The sequence below is a fragment of the Sorex araneus genome, chromosome 2 (assembly GCF_027595985.1).
Source record: "Sorex araneus isolate mSorAra2 chromosome 2, mSorAra2.pri, whole genome shotgun sequence".
NCBI classification, from domain to species: domain Eukaryota; kingdom Metazoa; phylum Chordata; class Mammalia; order Eulipotyphla; family Soricidae; genus Sorex; species Sorex araneus.
The window spans coordinates 207,378,768-207,393,191 of NC_073303.1; positions in this window are offsets into that span (position 1 = coordinate 207,378,768).

Genomic DNA, 14,424 nt, shown 5'->3' on the forward strand with positions numbered 1-14,424 from the left:
GCAAACGCCCTACCCGCTGTGCTATCGCTCCAGCCCCAAGACTTGTTGTTACTGTTTTTGGCATATCGAATACGCCACTGGGAGTTTGCCAGGCTCTGCCGGGTGGGTGGGATACTCTGTGCTATCGTTCCAGTCCGTACTGGGTAATTCTCTGCTATTCCAAATTTGCTGAGAGTGTTTTGTAAATCTTGAGTGGGTATTGACTGTCACTGTCATTGTCACTGTCATCCCGTTGCTCATCGATTTGCTCGAGTGGGCCCCAGTAACGTCTCTATTGTGAGACTTGTTGTGACTGTGTTTGGCATATCTAATACGCCACAGGTAGCTTGCCAGGCTCTGCCGTGTGGGCGAGATACTCTCGGTAGCTTGCTGGGCTCTCTGTGAGGGGCGGAGGAATTGAACCTGGGTCAGCTGCGTGCAAGGCAAATGCCCTACCACTGTGCTATCACTCCAGCCCAGTGGGTATTGAATTTTTTCAAGTTATCTTCTCAGCCGTGTATATCTAGAAATAGATACATACATAAATATGTGCGTGTACATATATACATATACATATATATCATCCAGTGAAACTATCTTTTCTCGAGGATTTATAATAATAAAAATTGTTTCCTTTAAAGATTATGGGACTACTTAAATTTACCTGATCTTAATTGAATTTTAGTTGAATTTTAATTGTGTCTGTGTTTTTTGAACCATTGGTCCTGTTATTGAACATATTTTTTACTAATATTTTCTCATCACTTTAGTATCTGTGTGGTATTGTATCTCCCTTTCTCTTGGGAACTGTAAATAATCTAGATCACATCACATCGTCTGGCTTAGCATTGACCCTCCGGCCCAGGTGCCCAGGTTCAGGGAGCGCTCCGGGGCCTCCTGGCCACCTCCTGGGAGCCTCCTTGGCAACAGATAAAAGATAATGACCCTGAATTATAATAACCTACAATTACTGTTGCGATAGTGATGCATTATCGTTCGCTAGTCCGGAAATCTTTACTTCATGTTTACTCTGTCACCGGGTTATTTGTGGCGAAGCTAGTTGTAAAAAGACTGACAGAGCTGGGGTGATGGCTCATAGGGGTGGACTGCATGTTGTGTAGACATGAGGCCCCTAGTTTGATCCCCAGGGTTATACTCTGCCCCGGTGGTGCCCGAGCCCTGGTGGCGCCTGAACACAAAACCATGAGTCCACACCACTGAGCAGGCTGTGGGCAATGACAGAGTATGTGAGAAAATGACGGACAGAACGGAGTCTTTAATTTCCATGTTTCACTGTGTCGCTGTCATCCCGTTGCTCATGGATTTGCTTGAGCGGGCACCAGTAATGTCTCCAGTGTGAGACCTGTTGTTCTTGTTTTTGGCACATTGAATATGCCACGGGGAGCTTGCCAGGCTCTGCTGTGTGGGCGGGATACTCTCGGTAGCTTGCCGGGCTCTCCGAGAGGGACCCAACCCAGGTCGACCTCATGCAAGGCAAACGCCCTACCCACTGTGCTATCACTCCAGCCCAATTTCCGTGTTTAACACAGAGAAATAAATATAACTAAAGAGTAGCAGAAGAACAGTGGACATTTCTCAAAACCTGCATATCCCCCACTTCACCTCTTCCCAGATCTAGTGATACGGGCCGTGCGCGGGCAGTGTGGTAGACACAGGCATAGAAGGGCACCGTGGTAGACACAGGCATAGAAGGGCACCGTGGTAGACACAGGCATAGAAGGGCACCGTGGTAGACACAGGCACAGAAGGGCACCGTGGTAGACACAGGCACAGAAGGGCACCGTGGTAGACACAGGCACAGAAGGGCACCGTGGTAGACACAGGCACAGAAGGGCACCGTGGTAGACACAGGCACAGAAGGGCACCGTGGTAGACACAGGCATAGAAGGGCACCGTGGTAGACACAGGCACAGAAGGGCACCGTGGTAGACACAGGCACAGAAGGGCACCGTGGTAGACACAGGCACAGAAGGGCACCGTGGTAGACACAGGCACAGAAGGGCACTGTGGTAGACACAGGCACAGAAGGGCACCGTGGTAGACACAGGCACAGAAGGGCACCGTGGTAGACACAGGCACAGAAGGGCACCGTGGTAGACACAGGCACAGAAGGGCACCGTGGTAGACACAGGCACAGAAGGGCACCGTGGTAGACACAGGCACAGAAGGGCACCGTGGTAGACACAGGCATAGAAGGGCACTGTGGTAGACACAGGCATAGAAGGGAAGACTGAAGCGAGTGAGAGCCCGAAGAAGCACGACCCGGCTGTCTGCTGTGCAGGGAAGCCAGGACCTTTGTCCTGGAGGGATGAGATGCTCCTGTGCCTCCTGCCACCGCTGCTACACCGTCAGGGACAACCAGAATCTAACCAAGGCGTCGGCAGGGATGTCTGCCCTGCTGGAGTTTCAGGGAGGAAGCCGGTGCCTCGGTTTCTCCAGCTCCGAGGGTGGCTCCTTCCTTAGCTCCTGGGCCTTCCTTGAGTCACCCTGATTTCGGCTTCCGTCATCACGCCTCTGGCTCCTGCCTTCCTTCTTTCCGTATATAAACCCTGTGGCTCCATGGGGCTTGCCCTGAGAATCCAGGCCGCAGGGTCAGCTCTTCTCTTCTGTTTTGTTCTGTTTTGTAGTTTGTTTCTTTGTTTGGGGGTGGGGGGCACACCCTGCTGTTCTCAGGACTTATACATAGTGGTGCTTGGGGGACCATGTAGGGTGTCAGGGATCGAACCCAGGTCGACTTGCCTGCAAGACAAATGCCCTGCCTGCTGTAAGAACTAGCACTCTGACCCCCAGGACCACCCCCTCCTCAAGACCTTTGACATGATCTTCCCTGCAAAGTCCCTTTTGATATAAAATGTAACATTTGCAGTTCCTATATTAGGACATAGAATTGAGGGGGAGGAGGCAATATTCTCTACGAAATCAGGATGGGGGCCAGTCAGTCCATAGGCGTCTCTCCTGGTCTTGCCCTGGTACATAATGGAACAGACAGGTATACTTTAATTGGACCGCAGAAAGATTTAAATTTTTTACTTGACACGGGTTTGATTCCTCTGTCCCTCTCGGAGAGCCCAGCAAGCTACCGAGAGTATCCTGCCCGCACAGCAGAGCCTGGCAAGCTATCTGTGGCGTATTCGATATGCCAAAAACAGAAACCACAAGTCTCACAGTGGAGACGTTACTGGTGCCCACTTGAGCAAATCGATGAACAACGGGACAACAGTGCTACAGTGCTACTCTTCAAAATTAATAAATTAATAAATAAAATTAATAAAATTAAAATGCAAGTTGAAGACTAGAAGAAATAATTTGCTAAATATATCTAACAAAGATATATTTAGAATGTATGTATAAAGTTTCAGAGTTAGAACACATCCCATTTTTTATGAGCAAACTACTTGAACAGACACTTTACTGAAGATTAAAAAAGATCCAAAAAAAGCATTGTAAGAGATGTTCAATATCATATACAATTAGCAACATACACATTAAGACCACAGTGAGATGTCACTTCACAGTCGGCGGGCTGACATTCATGTACCATTGGCAGGGTAGTAGGGAACATGAAACAGAGTGGAAAGAGTTTGCGGTTTATTAAGATATTAAACATATACCTGAATAGTTGGACTACATGCCTAGCTTTTTCATTACCTGATTTATGCAAGAGAAATGAAAATATACAACTTTACAAAAATTTTGACATGTGGGTCTGAGAGAGTTCGTGGACTAACACACTTTCCCCACATGTGACTGACCCCATTCTGACCCCAGCACCTCATATAGTACCCCAAGAACCACCGGAGGTGACCCCTGAACATAGAGTCAGGAACAGCACTTGAGGTGTGGCTCAAAATCCCTCCCAAACAAAACAAAACAAAAGTAAATCTAGGTATCAATATTTATTATAACTCTATTTGAAAAGCCAAAACCTGGGGATAACTCAAATTTCAGGTGCATAAATAAGCAAATTCTGATATATCTATAAAAGGCAACACTTTATCGGAGTGATAGTATAGCATGTAGGGCATTTGTTTGCACGTATCCGACCGGTTTTGATCCCTGGCTTCCCATATGGTCCCCCAAGTACCACCAGAAGTAATTCCTAAGTGCAGAGCCAGGAGTAACCCCCAAGCATATTTGCATATATTTGAATATATATTATTATATGTGTATAAGTATATATTTATCTATTTACATGCAACAGATTAATCTCATGCTGACAGTACTGTGAAAAGGCTAGACATATTGTATATGTCTATTGTATGATTCCACCTATATTGAATTCAAAAACAATCAATCCATATCAATCATGCAAATCAATCCATAGTAGCAGGTAAAACCTGGCTGAGAATGGAGGGAGGTGTCCAGCCTGGGTGAGACTGAAAGGAGGGTTATAAAAGAGCATGAAGTAGCTTATGGAAGCAAGAAAATTGCTTATTATCCTGATTGCGGTTGTGGTTTCACACATACACGTAAAAAATTTAATTGTTCATTTGAAATAGGTGTGGTTAATGTCAATAAAGTTGTTAAACCTCAATAAAGTTGTTAAAATGTAGAAAGAAAGAAAAGGAAGAAAGAAAGAAAGAAAGAAAGAAAGAAAGAAAGAAAGAAAGAAAGAAAGAAAGAAAGAAAGAAAGAAAGAAAGAAAGAAAGAAAGAAAGAAAGAAAGAAAGAAGGAAAGAAAGAAGGAAAGAGAGAGAGGGAGGGAGGGAGGGAAGGAGGAAGGAAGGAAGGAAGGAAGGAAGGAAGGAAGGAAGGAAGGAAGGAAGGAAGGAAGGAAGGAAGGAAGGAAGGAAGGAAGGAAGGAAGGAAGGAAGAAGAGTCTTGGATTTGGCAATGCTGAAGGCATAAGGCCTGTGCCAGGGTGACCTCAGTCAGGGGTGGAGAGATGGTGGGTACCAAGGAGAAGAGTGCAGGAAGGTGCTAGACTAAAATTATTACAGACTGTATAGTTAGCAAAAGAAGCCAAGTATGCCATTGCTTTAGATCTTCTTTTTAGTTTTAAATGTATGGTAAACACCCATTGTTGAACTTACCCCCCCAAAAAAAAGAAATTTCCAGGAAAATAAGAGAAATTCAAGAAGAATGAAATATGGTGGTAGATATAAGCCAGATGCATCAGTGATCACAAACATGATTGGTCAAATTCTAGTTAAAGGAGATGGGAATAGTAGGTTTTGAAAAATCTCCTATTTTAAAAATACATTTAAGAAACACAGAAAGTTTGAACAATTTTAAAAGAAAATATACACAATACAGAATACTAACCTAAAACTTGTAGAGGTTATTAATATTAGAGAAGCTCACTTTTAACTAAAAGGTTTTTTAGACATGGAAGGTGATTACATAGTTTTTAAAGAGAGCCACAGACCAGCAAGTTATATTGTTCTAGGGGCTGGAGTGATAGCATAGCGGGTAGGGTGTTTGCCTTGCACGCGGCCGACCCGGGTTCAAATCCCAGCATCCCATATGGTCCCCTGAGCACCGCCAGGAGTAATTCCTGAGTGCAGAGCCAGGAGTAACCCCTGTGCATTGCCAGGTGCGACCCAAAAACCAAAAAAAAAAAAAGTTATATTGTTCTAAATGTGTTTATCTACAAAGGTATCATTGGAATATGCAAATCAAGAGATGATGGAATTAAAAGAGGAAATTGACAAATACAGCATAGCAGTGATGCGTTCAATATCCTTCTCTTACAAACAGAGGAAAAATAATCAAATTATTGAGGATTTAAATATAATTAACAAGGTCGATCTAATGAGCACTTAATAACCACTGCAAGAAGCAGTAAAGATTACACATAATTTCAAAACACCCATAAGATGTTTATGAAATAGACCCTGTATTGTTCTATCAGATAAGTTTCAACTGATTTCAAAGAATCGATATTACATGATCACATTTTGTGATTATGGTATAATTAAACATAAAAAACAAAAAGATAACTAAAGCATTCTTCTAAATAAAGTATAGGTCAATTTACATAATGAAAGTTAAGGGGGAAAGTACAATTGCTATTTGATAATGTATAGAATTGGAATTTTAATGGTGAACTTAGTGTAGTATAAACAGATATTGATTTATAACCTGATATCTAATGCAATGTTATCAACAAAGAAATCAAAAACAGAATTGCAAGATAATGAAAAAGTTTTTAACTGATAGTATGCAACTGAAGTATTTCAAAGATATACCGTGTCCTCAAATGCTGACTTTTTTCAAAAATGAAATTGTCTTTTGGTTTTAACCTGTCTTTCTTTTGCCGTGCAGAAAACTCTTTGATTTGATGTAGTTGCATTTGTTTATTTTTGTTTCTGTTGCCTTTGCCAATAGGGTATCATTGAAAACATCTTTGCGGTCCAAATGTTAGAATGTTCTGCCAATATTTTTCTTACTATATTTTAAAGGATTGTGGTCTTATCTCAAGGTCTTTTATCTACTCTAAATTGGCTTTTTAATTTTCTTTTATTTCAGGCAACATGATTAACAGTATTATAATGGCAATGTTTCATGTATAAAACATTCCAGCACACACCCTTCTGCGAGTTTCCCCGAAATCTCTCCAGCCCTCAGAGAGACAACAGTGGAAAGCGCTCCTAATTGAGTGGGTTTCGTGAGCGGTCCCGACCTGAGAACAAAACTGGTGAGGTTAGGAAGAAAGAGGCTCAAGACAACACATGCTGATCAAGAGCGTCTTTATTATCAGCCCTGCTGGTTTTATACCTTTCTTAGCAGGGGGTTGGTACATGAGTTGTCAATCATCAGGGAAGTGTCTTCTCAGACCAAATAACTAAAAGTTCGGGGCGTTCTTTGGTCGGCTGCAATATTCTCTAAGAGTCGGCTGAGAAATAGTGGGGAGGGGAAGACAAAGGTTTATCTGGCAGGAACATCTGTCAGGAGGAACGTACAAGGTTTCATAAGCTAAAGTATGGCTTTTAGTGTAAAGGAAGGTATTCTACTCTACGGGCCCTTAGGGTCTCATGGTTAACTGCCCTGGGCTACTTTTACTTCTTGAGTTTAGCTATTTCCTTTGTCACAAGGGCACCTGTGCCTCAGGTTATGCGAACACTGGTAATGGAATTTTCCGGTTTGTCCAGAGTAAAGGTTGAGGGGTCCTCTTTTGTTCAGGGTCCTGAACAGTCCCCAACACCCTTCACCAGAGTGTAAGCGTCCCTCCATCATGGTTCAGGGCTCCCTGCCCCGTCCTCTTCTCTACCCCCCTGTGAGGTACTTCCTACTAATGACCAGCTCTCAGCTTCTATTGCCTTGTGTATTTGTTGTTTCCTTATTATGTTTCTTTACATACTTTGTATGAGGGAGATGAGCCTGTGTCTGTCCTGTTCCTTCTGACTGACTTCACTCAGCCTGGTACTCTCCAGATCCATCTATGTAGCTGAAAATTGTGTGATTTCGTCTTTTCTCATAGTCGAGTAGTATTCCATTGTGTATATGTCCCAACTTTTTTTTTTAATCCAGTCACCTGTTCTTGGACACTTGGGTTGTTTCTAGATTTTTCCTATTGTGAATGAACATCACTGTCACTGTCATCCCGTTGCTCATCGATTTGCTCAAGCGGGCACCAGTAATGTCTCCATTGTGAGACTTGTTTTGACTGTTTTTGGCATATTGAATATGCCATGGGAAGCTTGCCAGGCTCTGCCGTACGGGCAGGATACTCTCGGTAGCTTGTTGGGCTCTCTGAGAGAGATGGAGGAATCGAGCCCAGGTCAACCACGTTCAAGGCAAATGCCTTACCCTCTGTGCTATCACCCCAGCCCAAGTCATAAAGTTGGTAGGGGCTGGAGCGACAGCACAGCGGGTAGGGCATTTCACCCTGCATGCAGCTGACCCGAGTTCAATTCCCAGCATCCCATATGATCCCCCGAGCACCGACAGGGGTAATTCCTGAGTGCATGAGCCAGGAGTAATTCCTGTGCATCGCCGGGTGTGACCCAAAAAGAAAAAAGAAGTCACAAAGTAAAAATATTTTAGAGTATTTAACACTTGCTACTTCTCTCAAAAGCTTGACAAATATTCACAGACATAGGCATGTGTGTACAATACATTATGTACACGTGCATCTGAATTCTTAAGAGCTTTATCCATATAATGACATTAAAATAAATCACTGGAGGGGCTGAGTGATAGCACAGTGGGTAGGTAATTTGCCTTTCACGCAGCCGACCTGGGTTTGATTCCCAGCATCCCATATGGTCCCCCGAGATCCGCCAGGAGTAATTCCTGAGTGCAGAGCCAGGAGTAAACCCTATGCATCGCCGGGTGTGACCCAAAAAGAAAAAAATCACTGAAATGCTACTATAAAGCAAACATTAGCATTAGAAACTGTATACTGAAATCACAAGTAACTCACACTCATACTTGGCCCAGAATATAAAAATGGGTTAATGAACATAGAAATGCAAATGTCTTTTCTGAATAGAGGTTTTGGACCTTTGCGGGTAAATGCCAAGCAGTGACTGGACTTCACTCAGCCTGGTACTCTCCAGATCCGTCTATGTGGCTGAAAATTGTGTGATTTTTGTCTTTTCTCATAGTCGAGTAGTATTCCATTGTGTATATGTCTCAACTTTTTTCACCCAGTCACCTGTTCTTGGACACTTGGGTTGTTTCTAGATTTTTCCTGTTGTGGATGAACATAGGAGTGCAAATATCTTTTCTGACTAGAGCTTTTGGACCTTTGAGGGTCAAGGCCAAGAAATGGAACTGCTGGGTCATATGGGAGTTCAATTCCCGGTTGTTTGAAGTGAAAACAGATTTTATTTGGGAGTTTTGAGGAAGGAGTGGGGTGGGAGAGCAACGTGCTCAAGAGTGAATGTGGGCTTCTCCAGAGAGGAAAGGGAGCCCAGTACACACCCAGCATGGAAGTTTGAAAGTGAGGTCTGGTCAGTGGCTGGTCACTGGTGTGGGAGAGGGAGGGCAGTTAAGACAGAGGAGGGTCCGTTGTGACGACATTAGTTGGAAACGGTCACTCTGGACCAGAACTGAGTGTTGGAAGCAGGTAGGGGGATGTACATGATCATCTTTCAGCATCTGTATTGCAAACCATATGCCTAAGATGAGAGAGAGAAAGAGAGAGAGAGAGAGAGAGAGAGAGGAGGGGTGCCTGCCATTAGAGGCAGGCTGGGATAGGGGGTGGCTTGAAGGGGTGCGAGGGAACCTGGGGACACTGGTGCTGGGAAATTACACTGGTGAAGGGATGGGTGTTGGAGCATTGTATGACTGAAACACAATCATGAAAAATTTTATAATGCTCTATTCACGGTGATTCAATAAAAATAAATTAATATACATTTTTGAGTTTAAAAATACACATCTCATTGCATTGCGCATATGTTCAGCAAACCTTCCAATCTCCTGTCTCAGCAGCACTGAGGTGAAAAGCTTTTGGGACTCACTATTTCCTGACAGTTGGTGAAAGGTTCCAGCTGGGTGCAGAGACCCATCAAACTTGGCCCAGAGTATTTGGGAAGAGAAAATTAAAATAAATTATTCTAAGTTTATTTTACTATCAAAAAAAATACACATCTCAAGAGAGGGCTATAGGGGTGACATGTTTTCTGGCATCCATGTAATCAGCAGCAGCACGTGTGCTTGGGCAATACATGCACACCCAGTTCCTAGTTTGGGGGAAGCATCCATATTGTTTTTGCAAAAGGCTAGACCAGTTTATATTCCTATCAATACTGGATGAAGGTTTTGTTTCCCCCATATCCCACCAACACTGGTCATATTTTATATATTTTTTAATGAATCACCATGAGATATAGTTACAGACTTGCAAGCTTTGGTGATTATGTTTCAGTCATACAATGATCGAGTACACATCTCTCCACCAGTGCCCATTCTCCACCACCAATGGTCCTAGTATCCCTCCCACCCCCCCCACCCCATCCACCCCCCACCCCACCCCCACCTCTGTGGCAGGGCATTCCCTTTTACTCTCTATCTCCCTTTGGGTGTTGTGGTTTGCAATATAGGTAGTAAGTGGCCATCATGTTTGGTCTATAGCCTACTTTCAGCACGCATCTCCCATCCTGAGCAAGCCCTCCAAGAATCATTTACTGAGTGGTCCTTCTTATCCCAGCTGCCTTTCCCCGCAGCATCTGAGGCGCTTCCAAGCTGTGAAGCAATCCTCCTGGCCACACTGGTCATTTTCAATCCTTGTGATCTGTCACAATCTCTCTGGTGTGAGGTGATAGTTCATTCCTGTTCTTCTCTGCCTTTCCCCGATGATGAGTGATAATAAATAACTTTTTGGTCATCTTTATCTCTTCTTTGAGGACGTTTCTATTCATCTCCTCCCCTCTGGGAAGTGATCCCTGAGCGCCAACATTAGAGTAAGTCCTGAATACTGCCAAGTGTAGCCCAAAAACAAACAAACAAACAAGAACTTAAAACCCCTATTTTAAAAAATGGGGAGAGCAAATGAACAGACACTTCTCAGAATAAGATGGATGGAGGGACAATAGGCACATGAAAACGTGTTCATCATCAGTTATTATCAGAGAAATCCAAAGTCAAGATGGCAATGAGATGTCATCTCACACCAGTGAGAGTGGCAAGGATTTTAAAAAAAGGGAATAATGTGTGCTGGCAGAGATGTAATGGAAAAGGAGCTCTCATCCACTACCGGTGGGAATGTTGTGAGGTCCAATGCCTAAGGAAAATTCTGTGGATGTTTCTAGAAAAGTAGGAGTAGAGCTGCCATATCATCGAGCACCCCAATTCTTGATATCTATGCCTGGACACGAAAACATTCATTCCAGAGGACATATGCACACTCTATTCACCCCAGCACTTAGTACAATAGTGAGGCTATGGAATCAACCCAGGTGTCCAACAACAGATGGGTGGATACTGAAGGTGTGATATAGACACACAGTGGAATACAATGCAACTGCAGGGAAGGATGAAATCAGGTTCTCTGCTGCAACTTGGATGGATCTTCAGAACATATTGTGTGAAATAATTCATAAAAATGATCTCTCACTATCTCTGGTGTATAGAATAGCATATCAAGGCAGTGCAAGTTATCAAAAGGGGGATGTTTTAAATACCCTTGACCCTGGATTATAGAAATGGGGAAGGAAAAAAAATCAAGGGGGCATACTGGCAGGTGGAGGTAACAGGGTCAGGAGCCAGAGGCCTCAGTCACATCTGTGGTGGGGAGGTGAAGTATATATACATGTACACATAGACACATGTATGTAATAAGCAAACTTAGAGATGTGCCAGGCAGGGAGGTAGGTTGGAGGGTAGGGAGAGAGATGTGGTGAAAAATTGACCCTGGAGGTGCTGGGATTAGTGTTGAAGCATTATATGCTTGACACTCAGTTATGAAAATTTATAAATCATGGTGATTTAGTAAAAAAAATCAATTAAAATAAATAAATAGGGGCTGGAGAGATAAGCCCAGGTAAGATTCTTTCCTTGCACATGGATGACCCAGGTTCAATCCCTATACCCCACTATGGTCCCCCGAGCCCCGCCAAGAGGGCTACCCTAAGGAGTGAGCCTTTAATCACCTCCTAAAAATTAAATAAAAAAATAAGAACAAACAAAACAGGACCAGAGTGATACTACAGTGAGTAGGGCGTTTGCCTTATATGCAACCAATCCAGTTCGAATTCCGGCATCCTAAATGTCTGCTGAGCACTGCTAGGAGTAATTTCTGAGTGCAGAGTAACCCCTGAGCATCACCGAGTGTGACCCCCAAAAGAAAAGAAAAAGAATTAACAGAGCACTAATAGGGAGATGAGGTGATACAGAGACCAAAGGAGAACCATGTTGTGGAGGCATTTGAGGAGAGAAAGGGGCTTGTTCTGCTCAAGGGGGCTTTCTTACCAGTGATACCAGCAAGGGGAGAAGGAGATGTGGGGAGGGTGGGGCAGGATGTTTGAGCACCTGGTAACTCTCTTCTCTACCCAAAGAACCTGGACCAGATGCTACCCCGAAGCAGCGCACCTCTTACATGAGAAAGTCTGCACACGTGCCCTAGTGTGTGAAGACTCAAATTACAGAGATAAGACAACCAGGAAATGACAAGTCTATGGCAAAATAAAGACAGTTTTGTTTTATTTATTTATTTATTGCTTCAAATCCATTCTCTTTGGGGGCCATGGAGATAACAAACAAAGTATGTGTTCCAAACACATACTTTGCATGCAGGAGCCCCAAGGGTGATCAATCAAGCAATGCATGATTTCCCCCAAACCCAAAAACAAACAAAAATAATTTTTTTAAATCCAATTTAACCTTCTGCTCAAACCCATGAGAACTCTGAGAACTCTGAGCTTCAGCATTTATTTTTAAACATTTCAACTCTGAATTTTGTTTTTGTTTTTTTTCTTTTTGGGTCACACCCAGAGATGCACAGGAGTCACTCCTGGCTCTGCACTCAGGAACCACCACCCCTGGCAGTGCTCAGGGGACCCTATGGGATGCTGGGAATCGAACCCGGGTTGGCCGCATGCAAGGCAAACGCCCTCCCTGCTGTGCTATTGCTCCAGCCCCTTGACTCTGAATTTGACTGCCAGGTTGAGTTCTGAAATTATGTGGATTTATGATGAGAAACTGAGAATTGCTCCTGAATCAACTCAGGAAGAAACTATTCTTTCTCCATTGTATTTGGAAACTGAGCCTCACGGAATCAGATGCTTTGCTAAAATGGAATTTTCAGATTCCAGCATTTGTACTTTTGGTGCAGCAGATTTGCCATTGAGCTGCTTTCGTGTAAACTGCACTGCCCCGTGCTCTGGGAGAGTATATTAGACTGTACCTCCAAATGGCTTTCATATTCACCGAGACAGAATCAGGCCTCGTGCCTAAATATGGGGAAGTTGGTCTCAGTTGGCCCCAGCCAGTGAACTCAAGCCCTGGACTCTGCCTCCCCACTCCCCGCCCCCACTGGCACTTTCCTAAGTCCTGAAGATCAGCCAGGAAGGATCCAGGGGGTCTCGAAGGGCATGCTCTATGTCTCGAAGGGTCCTCGCGCATCTCTGGCATAATCAATGTTCAGAACTCCGGGAATTTAGAACGTTAGACTTTGTAATTCTCTGAGCTTGAAGCACATGAATATGGGTCCAAAAAGAGCGTGAAGGTGACACCAAGTCCTGACGTGTTGGAAGGACTGTTCTGGGCTTTACAGCCAGTTCAGGGTTTGGTGCTGTGGTTGACAAGACGAGGGGACAGAGGGGCTCCGGAAGACAAGAGTCACGTGCTGATCAAGGATGTGGCGAAGCCCCGAGCTGCCTGCTGTGTGACTTGCTCAGGGCGCGGCTTGCCGTTGCGCCACTCCCCGTGCCTGCTAAAGCCTGTTCCCACCTCGCCTTGCTCTCCGGCCCTGTGACATGGGAGGCCTGTAGATCAGAGGTCGTTATTCCTCCGTAAGTCAGAATGGCTGCGCCGGAGAGTCAGGCAGCTAGGACAAGTCCCTGGAGCAGACACGTGGGAGACCCCGGCTCCTTAACACTTCAGGGTGGCGGGCACAGCTTGGGAAGGAAGTTTAAGGTGTGGGATATACTAATCGCTGCTGCATGGGCCTAGTTGTGCATCTTAATGTTTGGGATTGCACCCTGAGTATCAAATAATGTGAAGTATGTGCTGTATCCCTGAGCTACATATACCTAAGCATTATACATCCTACATGTATTGTGGGTATACACAAATCTACAACTCAACAAGTTAGCAAATCAACGTGGAGTGAGAGAAAGAAAATGTGCACATCATCGTTCAGATCCCTCATTTTCTCTTCATTTCCAAAGGCTGACTTGGGCAATTCTAACCTCCAAGCACATGTGTGCCATTTCAATATTATTTTTTGTTTCCGGCAAACCAAACTCAGAAAAAAACACCCCGCAATGTAAGAACTCTAACTTCCATCCAGATGGTTACATAAGAACAGACTCTAAAGCAAACATACAGTAATTAGTTTCTTTCTTGCCGGAAACGTTCGGCAGAGATGCTTTTGGCCGTGACTCATCTAGCATAGTTGGACTTACACTGTACACGCTCCGCAGCCTGTCCTGGATTGATGGAGGGGTGACTCCGACCGTGCAGGGTTTGGCATCCTGGCTTTGTCGCTTCGCTAATAAAGGGTAGCGTTAGACCTGCCTCTTTTCCTAGGCCCCGGGGGCCTAATGCGCTGTTTCCGAGCCTTCCTCCCTCTGACCACGGCTGCCTGCTGGGAGCACCCAGGCGTGCGGCTCGAGTCCCCTCTCTCACTCCTGTCCTTGCCCTTCCAGGCCCCGGAGCCGGATGCACAGCTGCCCAGTGAGGGTGTGACCGGGACGCTGCCGCCCCCTGCTTCCAGAGAACCCCAGCCGCGGGGATGGAGCCAGGACACCGGGCAGGATGACGCCGAGACTCTCTCGGACACAAACACGTTTGAGAGCACCTCTGACACGG